This window comes from Hyla sarda, chromosome 1 (assembly GCF_029499605.1).
Source record: "Hyla sarda isolate aHylSar1 chromosome 1, aHylSar1.hap1, whole genome shotgun sequence".
Lineage (NCBI taxonomy): Eukaryota > Metazoa > Chordata > Amphibia > Anura > Hylidae > Hyla > Hyla sarda.
This window is the reverse complement of record NC_079189.1, coordinates 261,558,090-261,580,815: the sequence shown is the minus strand read 5'-3', so window position 1 is coordinate 261,580,815 and position 22,726 is coordinate 261,558,090. Positions and strand designations below refer to the sequence as shown.

The window sequence follows — 22,726 nt, the reverse complement described above, 5'->3', positions numbered from 1 at the left end:
CTTACTGGGCCCTAAGCTGGGTAGCAGTCTGCGATCTGACGAGAGCAGGCACGTTCAGCTTAGGATGGCCGTTGACATCTTTATGCCTTGTATATTGTGGATTTAAGCATCAATAAATATTTTTATTAATCGGAGAAGAAGGCGGCAACAGAGCAAAATGTCAATGGCACCTTGGATTGCCAGCCAGTCTACCATGCCGGTATCCGCCGGGCAGCAGTCTGCGATCTGAGGAGAGCAGGCACGTTCAGGCTTAGGATGGCCGTTGACAGCTTCACGCCCTTTATATTGTGCATTTAAGCATCAATAAATCATTTTCTGAATCGGAGCGGAAGGTGGCAACAGAGCAAAATGTCAACTGCACCCGGGATTCCCAGCCAGTCTCCCATGCTGGTACTTACCAGGCCTTAAGCTGGGTAGCAGTCTGCGATCTGACGAGAGCAGGCGCGTTCAGCTTAGGATGGCCGTTGACAGCTTCACACTTTGTATACTGTGCATTTAAGCATCAATAAATCCTTTTCGGAATCGGAACGGAAGGCGGCAACAGAGCAAAATGTCAACGGCAGCCGGGATTCCCAGCCAGTGTCCCATGCCGGTACTTACCGGGCCCTAAGATCTGTACCAGTCTGCGATCTGACGAGAGCAGGCGCGTTAAGCTTAGGATGGCCGTCGACAGCTTTACACCTTGTATACTGTGGATTTAAGCCTTAATAAATTATTTTCGGAATCGGAGCGGAAGGCAGCAATAGAGCAAAATGTCAACGGCACCCGGAATTCCCAGCCAGTCTCCCATGCCAGTACTTTTCGGGCCCTAAGCTGGGTAGCCGTCTGCGATCTGACGAGAGCAGGCATGTTCAGCTTAGGATGGCCATTGACAGCTTCACACCCTGTATACTGTGGATTTAAGCATCAATAAATCCTTTTCGGAATCGAAGCGGAAGGCGGCTACAGAGCGAAATGTCAACAACACCTGGGATTCCCAGCAAGTCTCCCATGCTGGTACTTACCAGGCCCTAAGCTGGGTAGCAGTCTGCGATCTGACGAGAGCAGGCGCGTTCAGCTTAGGATGGCCGTTGACAGCTTCACACTTTGTATACTGTGGATTTAAGCATCAATAAATAATTTTCGGAATCGGAGCAGAAACAGAGCAAAATGTCAATAGCACCTTGGATTGCCAGCCAGTCTCCCATGCCCGTACTTGCCGGGCAGCAGTCTGCGATCTGACAAGAACAGGCACATTCAGCTTAGGATGGCCGTAGACGGCTTCACACCCTGTATACTGTGGATTTAAGCATCAATAAATCCTTTTCGGAATCGAAGTGGAAGGCGGCTACAGAGCAAAATGTCAACAACACCTGGGATTCCCAGCCAGTCTCCCAAGCTGGTACTTACCAGGCCCTAAGCTGGGTAGCAGTCTGCGATCTGACGAGAGCAGGCGCGTTCAGCTTAGGATGGCCGTTGACAGCTTCACACTTTGTATATTGTGGATTTAAGCATCAATAAATATTTTATTAATCGGAGAGGAAGGCGGCAAAAGAGCAAAATGTCAATGGCACCTTGGATTGCCAGCCAGTCTCCCATGCCGGTAACTGCCAGGCAGCAGTCTGCGATCTGAGGAGAGCAGGCACATTCAGCTTAGGATAGCCGTTGACAGCTTCACACCCTGTATATTGTGGATTTAAGCATCAATAAATCCTTTTCTGAATCGTAGCGGAAGGCGGCAACAGATTAAAATGTCAACTGCACCCGGGATTCCCAGCCAGTCTCCCATGCTGGTACTTACCGGGCCCTAAGCTGGGTAGCAGTCTGCGATCTGACAAGAGCAGGCGCATTCAGCTTAGGATGGCCGTTGACAACTTCACACTTTGTATACTGTGGATTTAAGCATCAATAAATAATTTTCGGAATCGGAGCAGAAACAGAGCAAAATGTCAACTGCACCCGGGATTCCCAGCCAGTCTCCCATGCTGGTACTTACCAGGCCCGAAGCTGGGAAGCAGTCTGCGATCTGACGAGAACAGGCGCATTCAGCTTAGGATTGCCGTAGACATCTTCACACCCTGTATACTGTGGATTTAAGCATCAATAAATCCTTTTCGGAATCGGAGCGTAAGGCGGCAACAGAGCAAAATGTCAACGGCAGCCGGGATTCCCAGCCAGTGTCCCATGCCGGTACTTACCGGGCCCTAAGATCTGTACCAGTCTGCGATCTGACGAGAGCAGGCGCATTAAGCTTAGGATGGCCGTCGACAGCTTCACACGTTGTATACTGTGGATTTAAGCATCAATAATATCTTTTCGGAATCGGAGCGGAAGGCAGCAATAGAGCAAAATGTCAACGGCACCCGGGATTCCCAGCCAGTCTCCCATGCCAGTACTTACCGGGCCCTAAGCTGGGTAGCAGTCTGCGATCTGACGAGAGCAGGCGCGTTCAGCTTAGGATGGCCATTGACAGCTTCATGCTTTTTATACTGTGCATTTAAGCATCAATAAATCCTTTTCGGAATCGGAGAGGAAGGCGGCAACAGAGAAAAATGTCAATAGCACCTTGGATTGCCAGCCAGTCTCCCATGCCCGTACTTGCCGGGCAGCAGTCTGCGATCTGACAAGAACAGGCACATTCAGCTTAGGATAGCCGTAGACGGCTTCACACCCTGCATACTGTGGATTTAAGCATCAATAAATCCTTTTCGGAATCGGAGCGGAAGGCGGCTACAGAGCAAAATGTCAACAACACCTGGGATTCCCAGCCAGTCTCCCATGCTAATACTTACTGGGCCCTAAGCTGGGTAGCAGTCTGCAATCTGACGAGAGCAGGCACGTTCAGCTTAGGATGGCCGTTGACATCTTCACGCCTTGTTTATTGTGGATTTAAGCATCAATAAATATTTTTATTAATCGGAGAGGAAGGCGGCAACAGAGCAAAATGTCAATAGCACCTTGGATAGCCAGCCAGTCTCCCATGCCCGTACTTGCCGGGCAGCAGTCTGCGATCTGACAAGAACAGGCACATTCAGCTTAGGATAGCCGTAGACGGCTTCACACCCTGTATACTGTGGATTTAAGCATCAATAAATCCTTTTCGGAATCGAAGCGGAAGGCGGCTACAGAGCAAAATGTCAACAACACCTGGGATTCCCAGCCAGTCTCCCATGCTGGTACTTACCGGGCCCTAAGCTGGGTAGCAGTCTGCGATCTGACGAGAGCAGGCGCGTTCAGCTTAGGATGGCCGTTGACAACTTCACACTTTGTATACTGTGGATTTAAGCATCAATAAATAATTTTCGGAATCGGAGCAGAAACAAAGCAAAATGTCGACGGCAGCCTGGATTCCCAGCCAGTCTCCCATGCTGGTACTTACCAGGCCCGAAGCTGGGTAGCAGTCTGCGATCTGACGAGAGCAGGCTCGTTCAGCTTAGGATGGCCGTTGACAGCTTCTCGCCCTTTATACTGTGCATTTAAGCATCAATAAATCCTTTTCGGAATCGGAACGGAAAGCGGCAACAGAGCAAAATGTCAACGGCAGCCGGGATTCCCAGCCAGTGTCTCATGCCGGTACTTACCGGGCCCTAAGATCTGTACCAGTCTGCGATCTGACGAGAGCAGGCGCGTTAAGCTTAGGATGGCCGTCGACAGCTTCACACCTTGTATACTGTGGATTTAAGCATCAATAAATAATTTTCGGAATCGGAGCAGAAACAAAGCAAAATGTCAACTGCACCCGGGATTCCCAGCCAGTCTCCCATGCTGGTACTTACAAAGCCCGAAGCTGGGAAGCAGTCTGCGATCTGACGAGAACAGGCGCATTCAGCTTAGGATTGCCGTAGACATCTTCACACCCTGTATACTGTGGATTTAAGCATCAATAAATCCTTTTCGGAATCGGAGCGTAAGGCGGCAACAGAGCAAAATGTCAACGGCAGCCGGGATTCCCAGCCAGTGTCCCATGCCGGTACTTACCGGGCCATAAGATCTGTACCAGTCTGCGATCTGACGAGAGCAGGCGCATTAAGCTTAGGATGGCCGTCGACAGCTTCACACCTTGTATACTGTGGATTTAAGCATCAATAAATTATTTTCGGAATCGGAACGGAGGGCAGAAATAGAGCAAAATGTCAACGGCACCTGGGATTCCCAGCCAGTCTCCCATGACAGTACTTACCGGGCCCTAAGCTGGGTAGCAGTTTGCAATCTGACGAGAGCAGGCACGTTCAGCTTAGGATGGCCATTGACAGCTTCATACTTTTTATACTGTGCATTTAAGCATCAATTATTCCTTTTCGGAATCGGAGAGGAAGGCGGCAACAGAGCAAAATGTCAATAGTTCCTTGGATTGCCAGCCAGTCTCCCATGCCTGTACTTTTCTGGCAGCAGTCTGCGATCTGACAAGAACAGGCACATTCAGCTAAGGATAGCCGTAGACGGCTTCACACCCTGTATACTGTGGATTTAAGCATCAATAAATCCTTTTCGGAATCGAAGCGGAAGACGGCTACAGAGCAAAATGTCAACAACACCTGGGATTCCCAGCCAGTCTCCCATGCTGGTACTTACCGGGCCCTAAGCTGGGTAGCAGTCTGCACTCTGACAAGAGCAGGTGCGTTCAGCTTAGCATGGCCTTTGACAGCTTCTCGCCCTTTATACTGTGGATTTAAGCATCAATAATATCTTTTCGGAATCGGAGCGGAAGGCAGCAATAGAGCAAAATGTCAACGGCACCCGGGATTCCCAGCCAGTCTCCCATGCCAGTACTTACCGGGCCCTAAGCTGGGTAGCCGTCTGCGATCTGACGAGAGCAAGCACGTTCAGCTTAGGATGGCCGTTGACATCTTCACGCCTTGTTTATTGTGGATTTAAGCATCAATAAATATTTTTATTAATCGGCGAGGAAGGCGGCAACAGAGCAAAATGTCAATGGCACCTTGGATTGCCAACCAGTCACCCATGCCGGTAACTGCCGGGCAGCAGTCTGCGATCTGAGGAGAGCAGGCACGTTCAGGCTTAGGATGGCCGTTGACAGCTTTACATCCTCTATATTGTGGATTTAAGCATCAATAAATCCTTTTCGGAATCGGAACGGAAGGCGGCAACAGAGCAAAATGTCAACGGCAGCCGGGATTCCCAGCCAGTGTCTCATGCCGGTACTTACCGGGCCCTAAGATCTGTACCAGTCTGCGATCTGACGAGAGCAGGCGCGTTAAGCTTAGGATGGCCGTCGACAGCTTCACACCTTGTATACTGTGGATTTAAGCATCAATAAATAATTTTCGGAATCGGAGCAGAAACAGAGCAAAATGTCGACGGCAGCCTGGATTCCCAGCCAGTCTCCCATGCTGGTACTTACCAGGCCCGAAGCTGGGTAGCAGTCTGCAATCTGACGAGAGCAGGCTCGTTCAGCTTAGGATGGCCGTTGAAAGCTTCTCGCCCTTTATACTGTGCATTTAAGCATCAATAAATCCTTTTCGGAATCGGAACGGAAAGCGGCAACAGAGCAAAATGTCAACGGCAGCCGGGATTCCCAGCCAGTGTCTCATGCCGGTACTTACCGGGCCGTAAGATCTGTACCAGTCTGCGATCTGACGAGAGCAGGCGCGTTAAGCTTAGGATGGCCGTCGACAGCTTCACACCTTGTATACTGTGGATTTAAGCATCAATAAATTCTTTTCGGAATCGGAGCGGAAGGCAGCAATAGAGCAAAATGTCAATGGCACTCGGGATTCCCAGCCAGTCTCCCATGCCAGTACTTACCGGGCCCTAAGCTGGGTAGCAGTCTGCGATCTGACGAGAGCAGGCGCGTTCAGCTTAGGAAGGCCATTGACAGCTTCATGCTTTTTATACTGTGCATTTAAGCATCAATAAATCCCTTTCGGAATCGGAGAGGAAGGCGGCAACAGAGCAAAATGTCAATAGTACCTTGGATTGCCAGCCAGTCTCCCATGCCCGTACTTGCCGGGCAGCAGTCTGCGATCTGACAAGAACAGGCACATTCAGCTTAGGATAGCCGTAGACGGCTTCACACCCTGTATACTGTGGATTTAAGCATCAATAAATCCTTTTCGGAATCGGAGCGGAAGGCGGCTACAGAGCAAAATGTCAACAACACCTGGGATTCCCAGCCAGTCTCCCATGCTGGTACTTACCGGGCCCTAAGCTGGGTAGCAGTCTGCAATCTGACGAGAGCAGGTACGTTCAGCTTAGGATGGCCGTTGACAGCTTCACGCCCTTTATACTGTGCATTTAAGCATCAATAAATCATTTTCTGAATCGGAGCGGAAGGTGGCAACAGAGCAAAGTGTCAACTGCACCCGGGATTCCCAGCCAGTCTCCCATGCCGGTACTTACTGGGCCCTAAGCTGGGTAGCAGTCTGCGATCTGACGAGAGCAGGCACGTTCAGCTTAGGATGGCCGTTGACATCTTTATGCCTTGTATATTGTGCATTTAAGCATCAATAAATCCTTTTCGGAATCGGAGCGGAAGGCAGCAATAGAGCAAAATGTCAACGGCACCCGGGATGCCCAGCCAGTCTCCCATGCCAGTACTTACCGGGCCCTAAGCTGGGTAGCCGTCTGCGATCTGACGAGAGCAAGCACGTTCAGCTTAGGATGGCCATTGACAGCTTCATGCTTTTTATACTGTGCATTTAAGCATCAATAAATCCTTTTTGGAATCGGAACGGAAGGCGGCAACAGAGCAAAACGTCAACTGCACTCGGGATTTCAGGCCAGTCTCCCATGCCAGTACTTACTGGGCCATAAGCTGGGTAGCAGTCTGCGATCTGACGAGAGCAGGCGCGTTCAGCTTAGGATGGCCGTTGACATCTTCACGCCTTGTATATTGTGGATTTAAGCATCAATAAATATTTTTATTAATCGGAGAGGAAGGCGGCAACAGAGCAAAATGTCAATGGCACCTTGGATTGCCAGCCAGTCTCCCATGCCGGTAACTGCCGGGCAGCAGTCTGCGATCTGAGGAGAGCAGGCACGTTCAGGCTTAGGATGGCCGTTGACAGCTTCACACCCTGTATATTGTGGATTTAAGCATCAATAAATCCTTTTCTGAATCGGAGCGGAAGGCGGCAACAGATTAAAATGTCAACTGCACCCGGGATTCCCAGCCAGTCTCCCATGCTGGTACTTAGCAGGCCCTAAGCTGGGTAGCAGTCTGCGATCTGACGAGAGCAGGCGCGTTCAGCTTAAGATGGCCGTTGACAGCTTCACACTTTGTATACTGTGCATTTAAGCATCAATAAATCCTTTTCGGAATCGGAAACGGAAACGGAAGGCGGCAACAGAGCAAAATGTCAACGGCAGCCGGGATTCCCAGCCAGTGTCCCATGACGGTACTTACCGGGCCCTAAGATCTGTACCAGTCTGCGATCTGACAAGAACAGGCACATTCAGCTTAGGATAGCCGTAGACGGCTTCACACCCTGTATACTGTGGATTTAAGCATCAATAAATCCTTTTCGGAATCAAAGTGGAAGGCGGCTACAGAGCAAAATGTCAACAACACCTGGGATTCCCAGGCAGTCTCCCATGCTGGTACTTACCGGGCCCTAAGCTGGGTAGCAGTCTGCGATCTGACGAGAGCAGGCACATTCAGCTTAGGATGGCCGTTGACAACTTCGCATTTTGTATACTGTGGATTTAAGCATCAATAAATAATTTTCGGAATCGGAGCAGAAACAGAGCAAAATGTCAACTGCACCCGGGATTCCCAGCCAGTCTCCCATGCTGGTACTTACCAGGCCCGAAGCTGGGAAGCAGTCTGCGATCTGATGAGAACAAGCGCATTCAGCTTAGGATTGCCATAGACATCTTCACACCCTGTATACTGTGGATTTAAGCATCAATAAATCCTTTTCGGAATCGGAGCGTAAGGCGGCAATAGAGCAAAATGGCAACGGCAGCCGGGATTCCCAGCCAGTGTCCCATGCCGGTACTTACCGGGCCCTAAGATCTGTACCAGTATGCGATCTGACGAGAGCAGGCGCATTAAGCTTAGGATGGCCGTCGACAGCTTCACACCTTGTATACTGTGGATTTAAGCATCAATAAATTATTTTCGGAATCGGAGCGGAGGGCAGAAATAGAGCAAAATGTCAACGGCACCTGGGATTCCCAGCCAGTCTCCCATGCCAGTACTTACCGGGCCCTAAGCTGGGTAGCAGTTTGCAATCTGACGAGAGCAGGCACGTTCAGCTTAGGATGGCCATTGACAGCTTCATGCTTTTTATACTGTGCATTTAAGCATCAATAAATCCTTTTCGGAATCGGAGAGGAAGGCGGCAACAGAGCAAAATGTCAATAGTTCCTTGGATTGCCAGCCAGTCTCCCATGCCCGTACTTGCCGGGCAGCAGTCTGCGATCTGACAAGAACAGGCACATTCAGCTTAGGATAGCCGTAGACGGCTTCACACCCTGTATACTGTGGATTTAAGCATCAATAAATCCTTTTCAGAATCGGAGCGGAAGGCGGCTACAGAGCAAAATGTCAACAACACCTGGGATTCCCAGCCAGTCTCCCATGCTGGTACTTACCGGGCCCTAAGCTGAGTAGCAGTCTGCGATCTGACGAGAGCAGGCACGTTCAGCTTAGGATGGCCGTTGACAGCTTCACGCCCTTTATATTGTGCATTTAAGCATCAATAAATCATTTTCTGAATCGGAGCGGAAGGTGGCAACAGAGCAAAATGTCAACTGCACCCGGGATTCCCAGCCAGTCTCCCATGCCGCTACTTACTGGGCCCTAAGCTGGGTAGCAGTCTGCGATCTGACGAGAGCAGGCACGTTCAGCTTAGGATGGCCGTTGACATCTTTATGCCTTGTATATTGTGGATTTAAGCATCAATAAATATTTTTATTAATCGGAGAAGAAGGCGGCAACAGAGCAAAATGTCAACGGCACCTTGGATTGCCAGCCAGTCTACCATGCCGGTATCCGCCGGGCAGCAGTCTGCGATCTGAGGAGAGCAGGCACGTTCAGGCTTAGGATGGCCGTTGACAGCTTCACGCCCTTTATATTGTGCATTTAAGCATCAATAAATCATTTTCTGAATCGGAGCGGAAGGTGGCAACAGAGCAAAATGTCAACTGCACCCGGGATTCCCAGCCAGTCTCCCATGCTGGTACTTACCAGGCCTTAAGCTGGGTAGCAGTCTGCGATCTGACGAGAGCAGGCGCGTTCAGCTTAGGATGGCCGTTGACAGCTTCACACTTTGTATACTGTGCATTTAAGCATCAATAAATCCTTTTCGGAATCGGAACGGAAGGCGGCAACAGAGCAAAATGTCAACGGCAGCCGGGATTCCCAGCCAGTGTCCCATGCCGGTACTTACCGGGCCCTAAGATCTGTACCAGTCTGCGATCTGACGAGAGCAGGCGCGTTAAGCTTAGGATGGCCGTCGACAGCTTTACACCTTGTATACTGTGGATTTAAGCCTTAATAAATTATTTTCGGAATCGGAGCGGAAGGCAGCAATAGAGCAAAATGTCAACGGCACCCGGGATTCCCAGCCAGTCTCCCATGCCAGTACTTTTCGGGCCCTAAGCTGGGTAGCCGTCTGCGATCTGACGAGAGCAGGCATGTTCAGCTTAGGATGGCCATTGACAGCTTCACACCCTGTATACTGTGGATTTAAGCATCAATAAATCCTTTTCGGAATCGAAGCGGAAGGCGGCTACAGAGCAAAATGTCAACAACACCTGGGATTCCCAGCAAGTCTCCCATGCTGGTACTTACCAGGCCCTAAGCTGGGTAGCAGTCTGCGATCTGACGAGAGCAGGCGCGTTCAGCTTAGGATGGCCGTTGACAGCTTCACACTTTGTATACTGTGGATTTAAGCATCAATAAATAATTTTCGGAATCGGAGCAGAAACAGAGCAAAATGTCAATAGCACCTTGGATTGCCAGCCAGTCTCCCATGCCCGTACTTGCCGGGCAGCAGTCTGCGATCTGACAAGAACAGGCACATTCAGCTTAGGATGGCCGTAGACGGCTTCACACCCTGTATACTGTGGATTTAAGCATCAATAAATCCTTTTCGGAATCGAAGCGGAAGGCGGCTACAGAGCAAAATGTCAACAACACCTGGGATTCCCAGCCAGTCTCCCAAGCTGGTACTTACCAGGCCCTAAGCTGGGTAGCAGTCTGCGATCTGACGAGAGCAGGCGCGTTCAGCTTAGGATGGCAGTTGACAGCTTCACACTTTGTATATTGTGGATTTAAGCATCAATAAATATTTTATTAATCGGAGAGGAAGGCGGCAAAAGAGCAAAATGTCAATGGCACCTTGGATTGCCAGCCAGTCTCCCATGCCGGTAACTGCCAGGCAGCAGTCTGCGATCTGAGGAGAGCAGGCACATTCAGGCTTAGGATGGCCGTTGACAGCTTCACACCCTGTATATTGTGGATTTAAGCATCAATAAATCCTTTTCTGAATCGGAGCGGAAGGCGGAACAGATTAAAATGTCAACTGCACCCGGGATTCCCAGCCAGTCTCCCATGCTGGTACTAACCAGGCCCTAAGCTGGGTAGCAGTCTGCAATCTGACGAGAGCAGGCGCGTTCAGCTTAAGATGGCCGTTGACAGCTTCACACTTTGTATACTGTGGATTTAAGCATCAATAAATAATTTTCGGAATCGGAGCAGAAACAGAGCAAAATGTCAACTGCACCGGGGATTCCCAGCCAGACTCCCATGCTGGTACTTACCAGGCCCGAAGCTGGGTAGCAGTCTGCGATCTGACGAGAACAGGCGCATTCAGCTTAGGATGGCCGTAGACATCTTCACACCCTGTATACTGTGGATTTAAGCATCAATAAATCCTTTTCGGAATAGGAGCGTAAGGCGGCAACAGAGCAAAATGTCAACGACACCTGGGATTCCCAGCCAGTCTCCCATGCTGGTACTTATCGTGCCCTAAGCTGGGTAGCAGTCTGCGATCTGACGAGAGCAGGCGTGTTCAGCTTAGGATGGCCGTTGACAGCTTCTCGCCCTTTATACTGTGCATTTAAGCATCAATAAATCCTTTTCGGAATCGGAACGGAAGGCGGCAACAGAGCAAAATGTCAACGGCAGCCGGGATTCCCAGCCAGTGTCCCATGCCGGTACTTACCAGGCCCTAAGATCTGTACAAGTCTGCGATCTGACGAGAGCTGACGTTAAGCTTAGGATGGCCGTCGACAGCTTCACACCTTGTATACTGTGGATTTAAGCATCAATAAATTATTTTCGGAATCGGAGCGTAAGGCAGCAATAGAGCAAAAGGTCAACGGCACCTGGGATTCCCAGCCAGTCTCCCATGCCAGTACTTACCGGGCCCTAAGCTGGGTAGCAGTCTGCGATCTGACGAGAGCAGGCGCGTTCAGCTTTCGATGGCCATTGACAGCTTCATGCTTTTTATACTGTGCATTTAAGCATCAATAAATCCTTTTCGGAATCGGAGAGGAAGGCGGCAACAGAGCAAAATGTCAATTTCACCTTGGATAGCCAGCCAGTCTCCCATGCTTGTACTTGCCGGGCAGCAGTCTGCGATCTGACAAGAACAGGCACATTCAGCTTAGGATAGCCGTAGACGGCTTCACACCCTGTATACTGTGGATTTAAGCATCAATAAATCCTTTTCGGAATCGAAGCGGAAGGCGGCTACAGAGCAAAATGTCAACAACACCTGGGATTCCCAGCCAGTCTCCCATGCTGGTACTTACCGGGCCCTAAGCTGGGTAGCAGTCTGCGATCTGACGAGAGCAGGCGCATTCAGCTTAGGATGGCCGTTGACAACTTCACACTTTGTATACTGTGGATTTAAGCATCAATAAATAATTTTCGGAATCGGAGCAGAAACAGAGCAAAATGTCAACTGCACCCGGGATTCCCAGCCAGTCTCCCATGCTGGTACTTACCAGGCCCGAAGCTGGGAAGCAGTCTGCGATCTGACGAGAACAGGCGCATTCAGCTTAGGATTGCCGTAGACATCTTCACACCCTGTATACTGTGGATTTAAGCATCAATAAATCCTTTTCGGAATCGGAGCGTAAGGCGGCAACAGAGCAAAATGTCAACGGCAGCCGGGATTCCCAGCCAGTGTCCCATGCCGGTACTTACCGGGCCCTAAGATCTGTACCAGTCTGCGATCTGACGAGAGCAGGCGCATTAAGCTTAGGATGGCCGTCGACAGCTTCACACCTTGTATACTGTGGATTTAAGCATCAATAAATTATTTTCGGAATCGGAGCGGAGGGCAGAAATAGAGCAAAATGTCAACGGCACCTGGGATTCCCAGCCAGTCTCCCATGCCAGTACTTACCGGGCCCTAAGCTGGGTAGCAGTTTGCAATCTGACGAGAGCAGGCACGTTCAGCTTAGGATGGCCATTGACAGCTTCATGCTTTTTATACTGTGCATTTAAGCATCAATAAATCCTTTTCGGAATCGGAGAGGAAGGCGGCAACAGAGCAAAATGTCAATAGTTCCTTGGATTGCCAGCCAGTCTCCCATGCCTGTACTTTTCTGGCAGCAGTCTGCGATCTGACAAGAACAGGCACATTCAGCTTAGGATAGCCGTAGACGGCTTCACACCCTGTATACTGTGGATTTAAGCATCAATAAATCCTTTTCGGAATCGAAGCGGAAGGCGGCTACAGAGCAAAATGTCAACAACACCTGGGATTCCCAGCCAGTCTCCCATGCTGGTACTTACCGGGCCCTAAGCTGGGTAGCAGTCTGCGATCTGACGAGAGCAGGTGCGTTCAGCTTAGCATGGCCTTTGACAGCTTCTCGCCCTTTATACTGTGGATTTAAGCATCAATAATATCTTTTCGGAATCGGAGCGGAAGGCAGCAATAGAGCAAAATGTCAACGGCACCCGGGATTCCCAGCCAGTCTCCCATGCCAGTACTTACCGGGCCCTAAGCTGGGTAGCAGTCTGCGATCTGATGTGAGCAGGCGCGTTCAGCTTAGGATGGCCATTGACAGCTTCATGCTTTTTATACTGTGCATTTAAGCATCAATAAATCCTTTTCGGAATCGGAGAGGAAGGCGGCAACAGAGCAAAATGTCAATAGTTCCTTGGATTGCCAGCCAGTCTCCCATGCCTGTACTTTTCTGGCAGCAGTCTGCGATCTGACAAGAACAGGCACATTCAGCTTAGGATAGCCGTAGACGGCTTCACACCCTGTATACTGTGGATTTAAGCATCAATAAATTCTTTTCGGAATCGAAGCGGAAGGCGGCTACAGAGCAAAATGTCAACAACACCTGGGATTCCCAGCCAGTCTCCCATGCTGGTACTTACCGGGCCCTAAGCTGGGTAGCAGTCTGCGATCTGACGAGAGCAGGCGCGTTCAGCTTAGCATGGCCTTTGACAGCTTCTCGCCCTTTATACTGTGGATTTAAGCATCAATAATATCTTTTCGGAATCGGAGCGGAAGGCAGCAAAGAGCAAAATGTCAACGGCACCCGGGATTCCCAGCCAGTCTCCCATGCCAGTACTTACCGGGCCCTAAGCTGGGTAGCAGTCTGCGATCTGACGAGAGCAGGCGCGTTCAGCTTAGGATGGCCGTTGACATCTTCACGCCTTGTTTATTGTGGATTTAAGCATCAATAAATATTTTTATTAATCGGAGAGGAAGGCGGCAACAGAGCAAAATGTCAATGGCACCTTGGATTGCCAGCCAGTCTCCCATGCCGGTAACTGCCGGGCAGCAGTCTGCGATCTGAGGAGAGCAGGCACGTTCAGGCTTAGGATGGCCGTTGACAGCTTCACATCCTGTATATTGTGGATTTAAGCTGAATGTGCCTGTTCTTGTCAGTTCGCAGACTGCTGCCCGGCAAGTACGGGCATGAAGACGGCTTCACACCCTGTATACTGTAGATTTAAGCATCAATAAATACTTTTCGGAATCGGAGCGGAAGGCGGCTACAGAGCAAAATGTCAACAACACCTGGGATTCCCAGCCAGTCTCCCATGCTGGTACTTACCGGGCCCTAAGCTGGGTAGCAGTCTGCGATCTGATAAGAGCAGGTGCGTTCAGCTTAGCATGGCCTTTGACAGCTTCTTGCCCTTTATACTGTGGATTTAAGCATCAATAATATCTTTTCGGAATCGGAGCGGAAGGCAGCAATAGAGCAAAATGTCAACGGCACCCGGGATTCCCAGCCAGTCTCCCATGCCAGTACTTACCGGGCCCTAAGCTGGGTAGCAGTCTGCGATCTGACGAGAGCAGGCGCGTTCAGCTTAGGATGGCCATTGACAGCCTCATGCTTTTTATACTGTGCATTTAAGCATCAATAAATCCTTTTCGGAATCGGAGAGGAAGGCGGCAACAGAGCAAAATGTCAATAGCACCTTGGATTGCCAGCCAGTCTCCCATGCCCGTACTTGCCGGGCAGCAGTCTGCGATCTGACAAGAACAGGCACATTCAGCTTAGGATAGCCGTAGACGGCTTCACACCCTGTATACTGTGGATTTAAGCATCAATAAATCCTTTTCGGAATCAGAGCGGAAGGCGGCTACAGAGCAAAATATCAACAACACCAGGGATTCCCAGCCAGTCTCCCATGCTAGTACTTACCGGGCCCTAAGCTGGGTAGCAATCTGCAATCTGACGAGAGCAGGCACGTTCAGCTTAGGATGGCCGTTGACATCTTCACGCCTTGTTTATTGTGGATTTAAGCATCAATAAATATTTTTATTAATCGGCGAGGAAGGCGGCAACAGAGCAAAATGTCAATGGCACCTTGGATTGCCAACCAGTCACCCATGCCGGTAACTGCCGGGCAGCAGTCTGCGATCTGAGGAGAGCAGGCACGTTCAGGCTTAGGATGGCCGTTGACAGCTTCACATCCTCTATATTGTGGATTTAAGCATCAATAAATCCTTTTCGGAATCGGAACGGAAGGCGGCAACAGAGCAAAATGTCAACGGCAGCCGGGATTCCCAGCCAGTGTCTCATGCCGGTACTTACCGGGCCCTAAGATCTGTACCAGTCTGCGATCTGACGAGAGCAGGCGCGTTAAGCTTAGGATGGCCGTCGACAGCTTCACACCTTGTATACTGTGGATTTAAGCATCAATAAATAATTTTCGGAATCGGAGCAGAAACAGAGCAAAATGTCGACGGCAGCCTGGATTCCCAGCCAGTCTCCCATGCTGGTACTTACCAGGCCCGAAGCTGGGTAGCAGTCTGCGATCTGACGAGAGCAGGCTCGTTCAGCTTAGGATGGCCGTTGACAGCTTCTCGCCCTTTATACTGTGCATTTAAGCATCAATAAATCCTTTTCGGAATCGGAACGGAAAGCGGCAACAGAGCAAAATGTCAACGGCAGCCGGGATTCCCAGCCAGTGTCTCATGCCGGTACTTACCGGGCCGTAAGATCTGTACCAGTCTGCGATCTGACGAGAGCAGGCGCGTTAAGCTTAGGATGGCCGTCGACAGCTTCACACCTTGTATACTGTGGATTTAAGCATCAATAAATTCTTTTCGGAATCGGAGCGGAAGGCAGCAATAGAGCAAAATGTCAATAGCACCTTGGATTGCCAGCCAGTCTCCCATGCCCGTACTTGCCGGGCAGCAGTCTGCGATCTGACAAGAACAGGCACATTCAGCTTAGGATAGCCGTAGACGGCTTCACACCCTGTATACTGTGGATTTAAGCATCAATAAATCCTTTTCGGAATCGGAGCGGAAGGCGGCTACAGAGCAAAATGTCAACAACACCTGGGATTCCCAGCCAGTCCCCCATGCTGGTACTTACCGGCCCCTAAGCTGGGTAGCAGTCTGCGATCTGACGAGAGCAGGCACGTTCAGCTTAGGATGGCCGTTGACAGCTTCACGCCCTTTATACTGTGCATTTAAGCATCAATAAATCATTTTCTGAATCGGAGCGGAAGGTGGCAACAGAGCAAAATGTCAACTGCACCCGGGATTCCAGGCCAGTCTCCCATGCCGGTACTTACTGGGCCCTAAGCTGGGTAGCAGTCTGCGATCTGACGAGAGCAGGCGCGTTCAGCTTAGGATGGCCGTTGACATCTTCACGCCTTGTATATTGTGGATTTATGCATCAATAAATATTTTTATTAATCGGAGAGGAAGGCGGCAACAGAGCAAAATGTCAATGGCACCTTGGATTGCCAGCCAGTCTCCCATGCCGGTAACTGCCGGGCAGCAGTCTGCGATCTGAGGAGAGCAGGCACGTTCAGGCTTAGGATGGCCGTTGACAGCTTCACACCCTGTATATTGTGGATTTAAGCATCAATAAATCCTTTTCTGAATCGGAGCGGAAGGCGGCAACAGATTAAAATGTCAACTGCACCCGGGATTCCCAGCCAGTCTCCCATGCTGGTACTTAGCAGGCCCTAAGCTGGGTAGCAGTCTGCGATGTGACGAGAGCAGGCGCGTTCAGCTTAAGATGGCCGTTGACAGCTTCACACTTTGTATACTATGCATTTAAGCATCAATAAATCCTTTTCGGAATCGGAAACGGAAACGGAAGGCGGCAACAGAGCAAAATGTCAACGGCAGCCGGGATTCCCAGCCAGTGTCCCATGACGGTACTTACCGGGCCCTAAGATCTGTACCAGTCTGCGATCTGACAAGAACAGGCACATTCAGCTTAGGATAGCCGTAGACGGCTTCACACCCTGTATACTGTGGATTTAAGCATCAATAAATCCTTTTCGGAATCAAAGCGGAAGGCGGCTACAGAGCAAAATGTCAACAACACCTGGGATTCCCAGGCAGTCTCCCATGCTGGTACTTACCGGGCCCTAAGCTGGGTAGCAGTCTGCGATCTGACGAGAGCAGGCACATTCAGCTTAGGATGGCCGTTGACAACTTCACATTTTGTATACTGTGGATTTAAGCATCAATAAATAATTTTCGGAATCGGAGCAGAAACAGAGCAAAATGTCAACTGCACCCGGGATTCCCAGCCAGTCTCCCATGCTGGTACTTACCAGGCCCGAAGCTGGGAAGCAGTCTGCGATCTGATGAGAACAAGCGCATTCAGCTTAGGATTGCCATAGACATCTTCACACCCTGTATACTGTGGATTTAAGCATCAATAAATCCTTTTCGGAATCGGAGCGTAAGGCGGCAATAGAGCAAAATGGCAACGGCAGCCGGGATTCCCAGCCAGTGTCCCATGCCGGTACTTACCGGGCCCTAAGATCTGTACCAGTATGCGATCTGACGAGAGCAGGCGCATTAAGCTTAGGATGGCCGTCGACAGCTTCACACCTTGTATACTGTGGATTTAAGCATCAATAAATTATTTTCGGAATCGGAGCGGAGGGCAGAAATAGAGCAAAATGTCAACGGCACCTGGGATTCCCAGCCAGTCTCCCATGCCAGTACTTACCGGGCCCTAAGCTGGGTAGCAGTTTGCAATCTGACGAGAGCAGGCACGTTCAGCTTAGGATGGCCATTGACAGCTTCATGTTTTTTATACTGTGCATTTAAGCATCAATAAATCCTTTTCGGAATCGGAGAGGAAGGCGGCAACAGAGCAAAATGTCAATAGTTCCTTGGATTGCCAGCCAGTCTCCCATGCCTGTACTTTTCTGGCAGCAGTCTGCGATCTGACAAGAACAGGCACATTCAGCTTAGGATAGTCGTAGACGGCTTCACACCCTGTATACTGTGGATTTAAGCATCAATAAATCCTTTTCGGAATCGAAGCGGAAGGCGGCTACAGAGCAAAATGTCAACAACACCTGGGATTCCCAGCCAGTCTCCCATGCTGGTACTTACCGGGCCCTAAGCTGGGTAGCAGTCTGCGATCTGACGAGAGCAGGCGCGTTCAGCTTAGCATGGCCTTTGACAGCTTCTCGCCCTTTATACTGTGGATTTAAGCATCAATAATATCTTTTCGGAATCGGAGCGGAAGGCAGCAAAGAGCAAAATGTCAACGGCACCCGGGATTCCCAGCCAGTCTCCCATGCCAGTACTTACCGGGCCCTAAGCTGGGTAGCAGTCTGCGATCTGACGAGAGCAGGCGCGTTCAGCTTAGGATGGCCGTTGACATCTTCACGCCTTGTTTATTGTGGATTTAAGCATCAATAAATATTTTTATTAATCGGAGAGGAAGGCGGCAACAGAGCAAAATGTCAATGGCACCTTGGATTGCCAGCCAGTCTCCCATGCCGGTAACTGCCGGGCAGCAGTCTGCGATCTGAGGAGAGCAGGCACGTTCAGGCTTAGGATGGCCGTTGACAGCTTCACATCCTGTATATTGTGGATTTAAGCTGAATGTGCCTGTTCTTGTCAGTTCGCAGACTGCTGCCCGGCAAGTACGGGCATGAAGACGGCTTCACACCCTGTATACTGTGGATTTAAGCATCAATAAATACTTTTCGGAATCGGAGCGGAAGGCGGCTACAGAGCAAAATGTCAACAACACCTGGGATTCCCAGCCAGTCTCCCATGCTGGTACTTACCGGGCCCTAAGCTGGGTAGCAGTCTGCGATCTGATAAGAGCAGGTGCGTTCAGCTTAGCATGGCCTTTGACAGCTTCTCGCCCTTTATACTGTGGATTTAAGCATCAATAATATCTTTTCGGAATCGGAGCGGAAGGCAGCAATAGAGCAAAATGTCAACGGCACCCGGGATTCCCAGCCAGTCTCCCATGCCAGTACTTACCGGGCCCTAAGCTGGGTAGCAGTCTGCGATCTGACGAGAGCAGGCGCGTTCAGCTTAGGATGGCCATTGACAGCCTCATGCTTTTTATACTGTGCATTTAAGCATCAATAAATCCTTTTCGGAATCGGAGAGGAAGGCGGCAACAGAGCAAAATGTCAATAGCACCTTGGATTGCCAGCCAGTCTCCCATGCCCGTACTTGCCGGGCAGCAGTCTGCGATCTGACAAGAACAGGCACATTCAGCTTAGGATAGCCGTAGACGGCTTCACACCCTGTATACTGTGGATTTAAGCATCAATAAATCCTTTTCGGAATCAGAGCGGAAGGCGGCTACAGAGCAAAATATCAACAACACCAGGGATTCCCAGCCAGTCTCCCATGCTAGTACTTACCGGGCCCTAAGCTGGGTAGCAGTCTGCAATCTGACGAGAGCAGGCACGTTCAGCTTAGGATGGCCGTTGACATCTTCACGCCTTGTTTATTGTGGATTTAAGCATCAATAAATATTTTTATTAATCGGCGAGGAAGGCGGCAACAGAGCAAAATGTCAATGGCACCTTGGATTGCCAACCAGTCACCCATGCCGGTAACTGCCGGGCAGCAGTCTGCGATCTGAGGAGAGCAGGCACGTTCAGGCTTAGGATGGCCGTTGACAGCTTCACATCCTCTATATTGTGGATTTAAGCATCAATAAATCCTTTTCGGAATCGGAACGGAAGGCGGCAACAGAGCAAAATGTCAACGGCAGCCGGGATTCCCAGCCAGTGTCTCATGCCGGTACTTACCGGGCCCTAAGATCTGTACCAGTCTGCGATCTGACGAGAGCAGGCGCGTTAAGCTTAGGATGGCCGTCGACAGCTTCACACCTTGTATACTGTGGATTTAAGCATCAATAAATAATTTTCGGAATCGGAGCAGAAACAGAGCAAAATGTCGACGGCAGCCTGGATTCCCAGCCAGTCTCCCATGCTGGTACTTACCAGGCCCGAAGCTGGGTAGCAGTCTGCGATCTGACGAGAGCAGGCTCGTTCAGCTTAGGATGGCCGTTGACAGCTTCTCGCCCTTTATACTGTGCATTTAAGCATCAATAAATCCTTTTCGGAATCGGAACGGAAAGCGGCAACAGAGCAAAATGTCAACGGCAGCCGGGATTCCCAGCCAGTGTCTCATGCCGGTACTTACCGGGCCGTAAGATCTGTACCAGTCTGCGATCTGACGAGAGCAGGCGCGTTAAGCTTAGGATGGCCGTCGACAGCTTCACACCTTGTATACTGTGGATTTAAGCACCAATAAATTCTTTTCGGAATCGGAGCGGAAGGCAGCAATAGAGCAAAATGACAATGGCACTCGGGATTCCCAGCCAGTCTCCCATGCCAGTACTTACCGGGCCCTAAGCTGGGTAGCAGTCTGCGATCTGACGAGAGCAGGCGCGTTCAGCTTAGGATGGCCATTGACAGCTTCATGCTTTTTATACTGTGCATTTAAGCATCAATAAATCCCTTTCGGAATCGGAGAGGAAGGCGGCAACAGAGCAAAATGTCAATAGCACCTTGGATTGCCAGCCAGTCTCCCATGCCCGTTCTTGCCGGGCAGCAGTCTGCGATCTGACAAGAACAGGCACATTCAGCTTAGGATAGCCGTAGACGGCTTCACACCCTGTATACTGTGGATTTAAGCATCAATAAATCCTTTTCGGAATCGGAGCGGAAGGCGGCTACAGAGCAAAATGTCAACAACACCTGGGATTCCCAGCCAGTCTCCCATGCTGGTACTTACCGGGCCCTAAGCTGGGTAGCAGTCTGCGATCTGACGAGAGCAGGCACGTTCAGCTTAGGATGGCCGTTGACAGCTTCACGCCCTTTATACTGTGCATTTAAGCATCAATAAATCATTTTCTGAATCGGAGCGGAAGGTGGCAACAGAGCAAAGTGTCAACTGCACCCGGGATTCCCAGCCAGTCTCCCATGCCGGTACTTACTGGGCCCTAAGCTGGGTAGCAGTCTGCGATCTGACGAGAGCAGGCACGTTCAGCTTAGGATGGCCGTTGACATCTTTATGCCTTGTATATTGTGCATTTAAGCATCAATAAATCCTTTTCGGAATCGGAATGGAAGGCGGCTACAGAGCAAAATGTCAACGGCAGCCGGGATTCCCAGCCAGTGTCCCATGCCGGTACTTACCGGGCCCTAAGATCTATACCAGTCTGCGATCTGACGAGAGCAGGCGCGTTAAACTTAGGATGGCCGTCGACAGCTTTACACCTTGTATACTGTGGATTTAAGCATCAATAAATTAATTTCGGAATCGGAGCGGAAGGCAGCAATAGAGCAAAATGTCAACGGCACCCGGGATTCCCAGCCAGTCTCCCATGCCAGTACTTACCGGGCCCTAAGCTGGGTAGCCGTCTGCGATCTGACGAGAGCAGGCACGTTCAGCGTAGGATGGCCATTGACAGCTTCATGCTTTTTATACTGTGCATTTAAGCATCAATAAATCCTTTTCGGAATCGGAACGGAAGGCGGCAACAGAGCAAAATGTCAACTGCACCCGGGATTCCCAGCCAGTCTCCCATGCCGGTACTTACTGGGCCCAAAGCTGGGTAGCAGTCTGCGATCTGACGAGAGCAGGCGCGTTCAGCTTAGGATGGCCGTTGACATCTTCACGCCTTGTATATTGTGGATTTAAGCATCAATAAATATTTTTATTAATCGGAGAGGAAGGCGGCAACAGAGCAAAATGTCAATGGCACCTTGGATTGCCAGCCAGTCTCCCATGCCGGTAACTGCCGGGCAGCAGTCTGCGATCTGAGGAGAGCAGGCACGTTCAGGCTTAGGATGGCCGTTGACAGCTTCACACCCTGTATATTGTGGATTTAAGCATCAATAAATCCTTTTCTGAATCGGAGCGGAAGGCGGCAACAGATTAAAATGTCAACTGCACCCGGGATTCCCAGCCAGTCTCCCATGCTGGTACTTAGCAGGCCCTAAGCTGGGTAGCAGTCTGCGATCTGACGAGAGCAGGCGCGTTCAGCTTAAGATGGCCGTTGACAGCTTCACACTTTGTACACTGTGCATTTAAGCATCAATAAATCCTTTTCGGAATCGGAAACGGAAGGCGGCAACAGAGCAAAATGTCAACGGCAGCCGGGATTCCCAGCCAGTGTCCCATGACGGTACTTACCGGGCCCTAAGATCTGTACCAGTCTGCGATCTGACGAGAGCAGGCGCGTTAAGCTTAGGATGGCCGTCGACAGCTTCACACCTTGTATACTGTGGATTTAAGCATCAATAAATTATTTTCGAAATCGGAGCGGAGGGCAGCAATAGATCAAAATGTCAACGGCACCTGGGATTCCCAGCCAGTCTCCCATGCTGGTACTTACCAGGCCCGAAGCTGGGTATCAGACTGCAATCTGACAAGAACAGGCGCATTCAGCTTAGGATGGCCGTAGATATCTTCACACCCTGTATACTGTGGATTTAAGCATCAATAAATCCTTTTCGGAATCGGAGCGTAAGGCGGCAACAGAGCAAAATGTCAACGACACCTGGGATTCCCAGCCAGTCTCCCATGCTGGTACTTACCGGGCCCTAAGATGGGTAGCAGTCTGCGATCTGACGAGAGCAGGCGCGTTCAGCTTAGGAAGGCCGTTGACAGCTTCTCGCCCTTTATACTGTGCATTTAAGCATCAATAAATCCTTTTCGGAATCGGAAACGGAAGGCGGCAACAGAGCAAAATGTCAACGGCAGCCGGGATTCCCAGCCAGTGTCCCATGCCGGTGCTTAACGGGCCCTAAGATCTGTACCTGTCTGCGATCTGACAAGAGCAGGCGCGTTAAGCTTTGGATGGCCGTCGACAGCTTCACACTTTGTATACTGTGGATTTAAGCATCTATAAATTCTTTTCGGAATCGGAGCCGAAGGCAGCAATAGAGCAAAATGTCAACGGCACCGAGGGATTCCCAGCCAGTCTCCCATGCCAGTACTTACCGGGCCCTAAGCTGGGTAGCAGTCTGCGATCTGACGAGAGCAGGCGCGTTCAGCTTAGGATGGCCGTTGACATCTTCACGCCTTGTATATTGTGGATT

The 22,726-nt window shown here is 50.4% G+C and overlaps 21 pseudogenes; all 21 read right to left on the bottom strand.

Annotated features, from left to right (window-relative positions):
- Positions 1-349: 349 nt before the first annotated feature.
- LOC130328572 (5S ribosomal RNA) lies at positions 350-469 on the bottom strand (annotated as a pseudogene).
- A 284-nt stretch (positions 470-753) lies between these two features.
- Positions 754-873, bottom strand: LOC130352577 (5S ribosomal RNA; annotated as a pseudogene).
- An 82-nt stretch (positions 874-955) lies between these two features.
- On the bottom strand, positions 956-1,075 carry LOC130352635 (5S ribosomal RNA; annotated as a pseudogene).
- Positions 1,076-1,340: 265 nt separating this feature from the next.
- Positions 1,341-1,460, bottom strand: LOC130326522 (5S ribosomal RNA; annotated as a pseudogene).
- Positions 1,461-2,330: 870 nt separating this feature from the next.
- On the bottom strand, positions 2,331-2,450 carry LOC130315888 (5S ribosomal RNA; annotated as a pseudogene).
- Positions 2,451-3,114: 664 nt separating this feature from the next.
- LOC130320714 (5S ribosomal RNA) lies at positions 3,115-3,234 on the bottom strand (annotated as a pseudogene).
- Positions 3,235-4,704: 1,470 nt separating this feature from the next.
- Positions 4,705-4,824, bottom strand: LOC130342659 (5S ribosomal RNA; annotated as a pseudogene).
- Positions 4,825-7,498: 2,674 nt separating this feature from the next.
- LOC130353112 (5S ribosomal RNA) lies at positions 7,499-7,618 on the bottom strand (annotated as a pseudogene).
- An 871-nt stretch (positions 7,619-8,489) lies between these two features.
- On the bottom strand, positions 8,490-8,609 carry LOC130336080 (5S ribosomal RNA; annotated as a pseudogene).
- A 475-nt stretch (positions 8,610-9,084) lies between these two features.
- On the bottom strand, positions 9,085-9,204 carry LOC130328561 (5S ribosomal RNA; annotated as a pseudogene).
- Positions 9,205-9,690: 486 nt separating this feature from the next.
- LOC130352624 (5S ribosomal RNA) lies at positions 9,691-9,810 on the bottom strand (annotated as a pseudogene).
- Positions 9,811-11,657: 1,847 nt separating this feature from the next.
- Positions 11,658-11,777, bottom strand: LOC130317379 (5S ribosomal RNA; annotated as a pseudogene).
- An 871-nt stretch (positions 11,778-12,648) lies between these two features.
- Positions 12,649-12,768, bottom strand: LOC130352459 (5S ribosomal RNA; annotated as a pseudogene).
- Positions 12,769-12,850: 82 nt separating this feature from the next.
- Positions 12,851-12,970, bottom strand: LOC130353154 (5S ribosomal RNA; annotated as a pseudogene).
- Positions 12,971-13,443: 473 nt separating this feature from the next.
- On the bottom strand, positions 13,444-13,563 carry LOC130321022 (5S ribosomal RNA; annotated as a pseudogene).
- A 567-nt stretch (positions 13,564-14,130) lies between these two features.
- On the bottom strand, positions 14,131-14,250 carry LOC130315877 (5S ribosomal RNA; annotated as a pseudogene).
- Positions 14,251-16,710: 2,460 nt separating this feature from the next.
- On the bottom strand, positions 16,711-16,830 carry LOC130353111 (5S ribosomal RNA; annotated as a pseudogene).
- Positions 16,831-17,902: 1,072 nt separating this feature from the next.
- LOC130320902 (5S ribosomal RNA) lies at positions 17,903-18,022 on the bottom strand (annotated as a pseudogene).
- Positions 18,023-18,589: 567 nt separating this feature from the next.
- LOC130315866 (5S ribosomal RNA) lies at positions 18,590-18,709 on the bottom strand (annotated as a pseudogene).
- Positions 18,710-20,365: 1,656 nt separating this feature from the next.
- LOC130346489 (5S ribosomal RNA) lies at positions 20,366-20,485 on the bottom strand (annotated as a pseudogene).
- A 2,093-nt stretch (positions 20,486-22,578) lies between these two features.
- LOC130346265 (5S ribosomal RNA) lies at positions 22,579-22,699 on the bottom strand (annotated as a pseudogene).
- Positions 22,700-22,726: the final 27 nt, after the last annotated feature.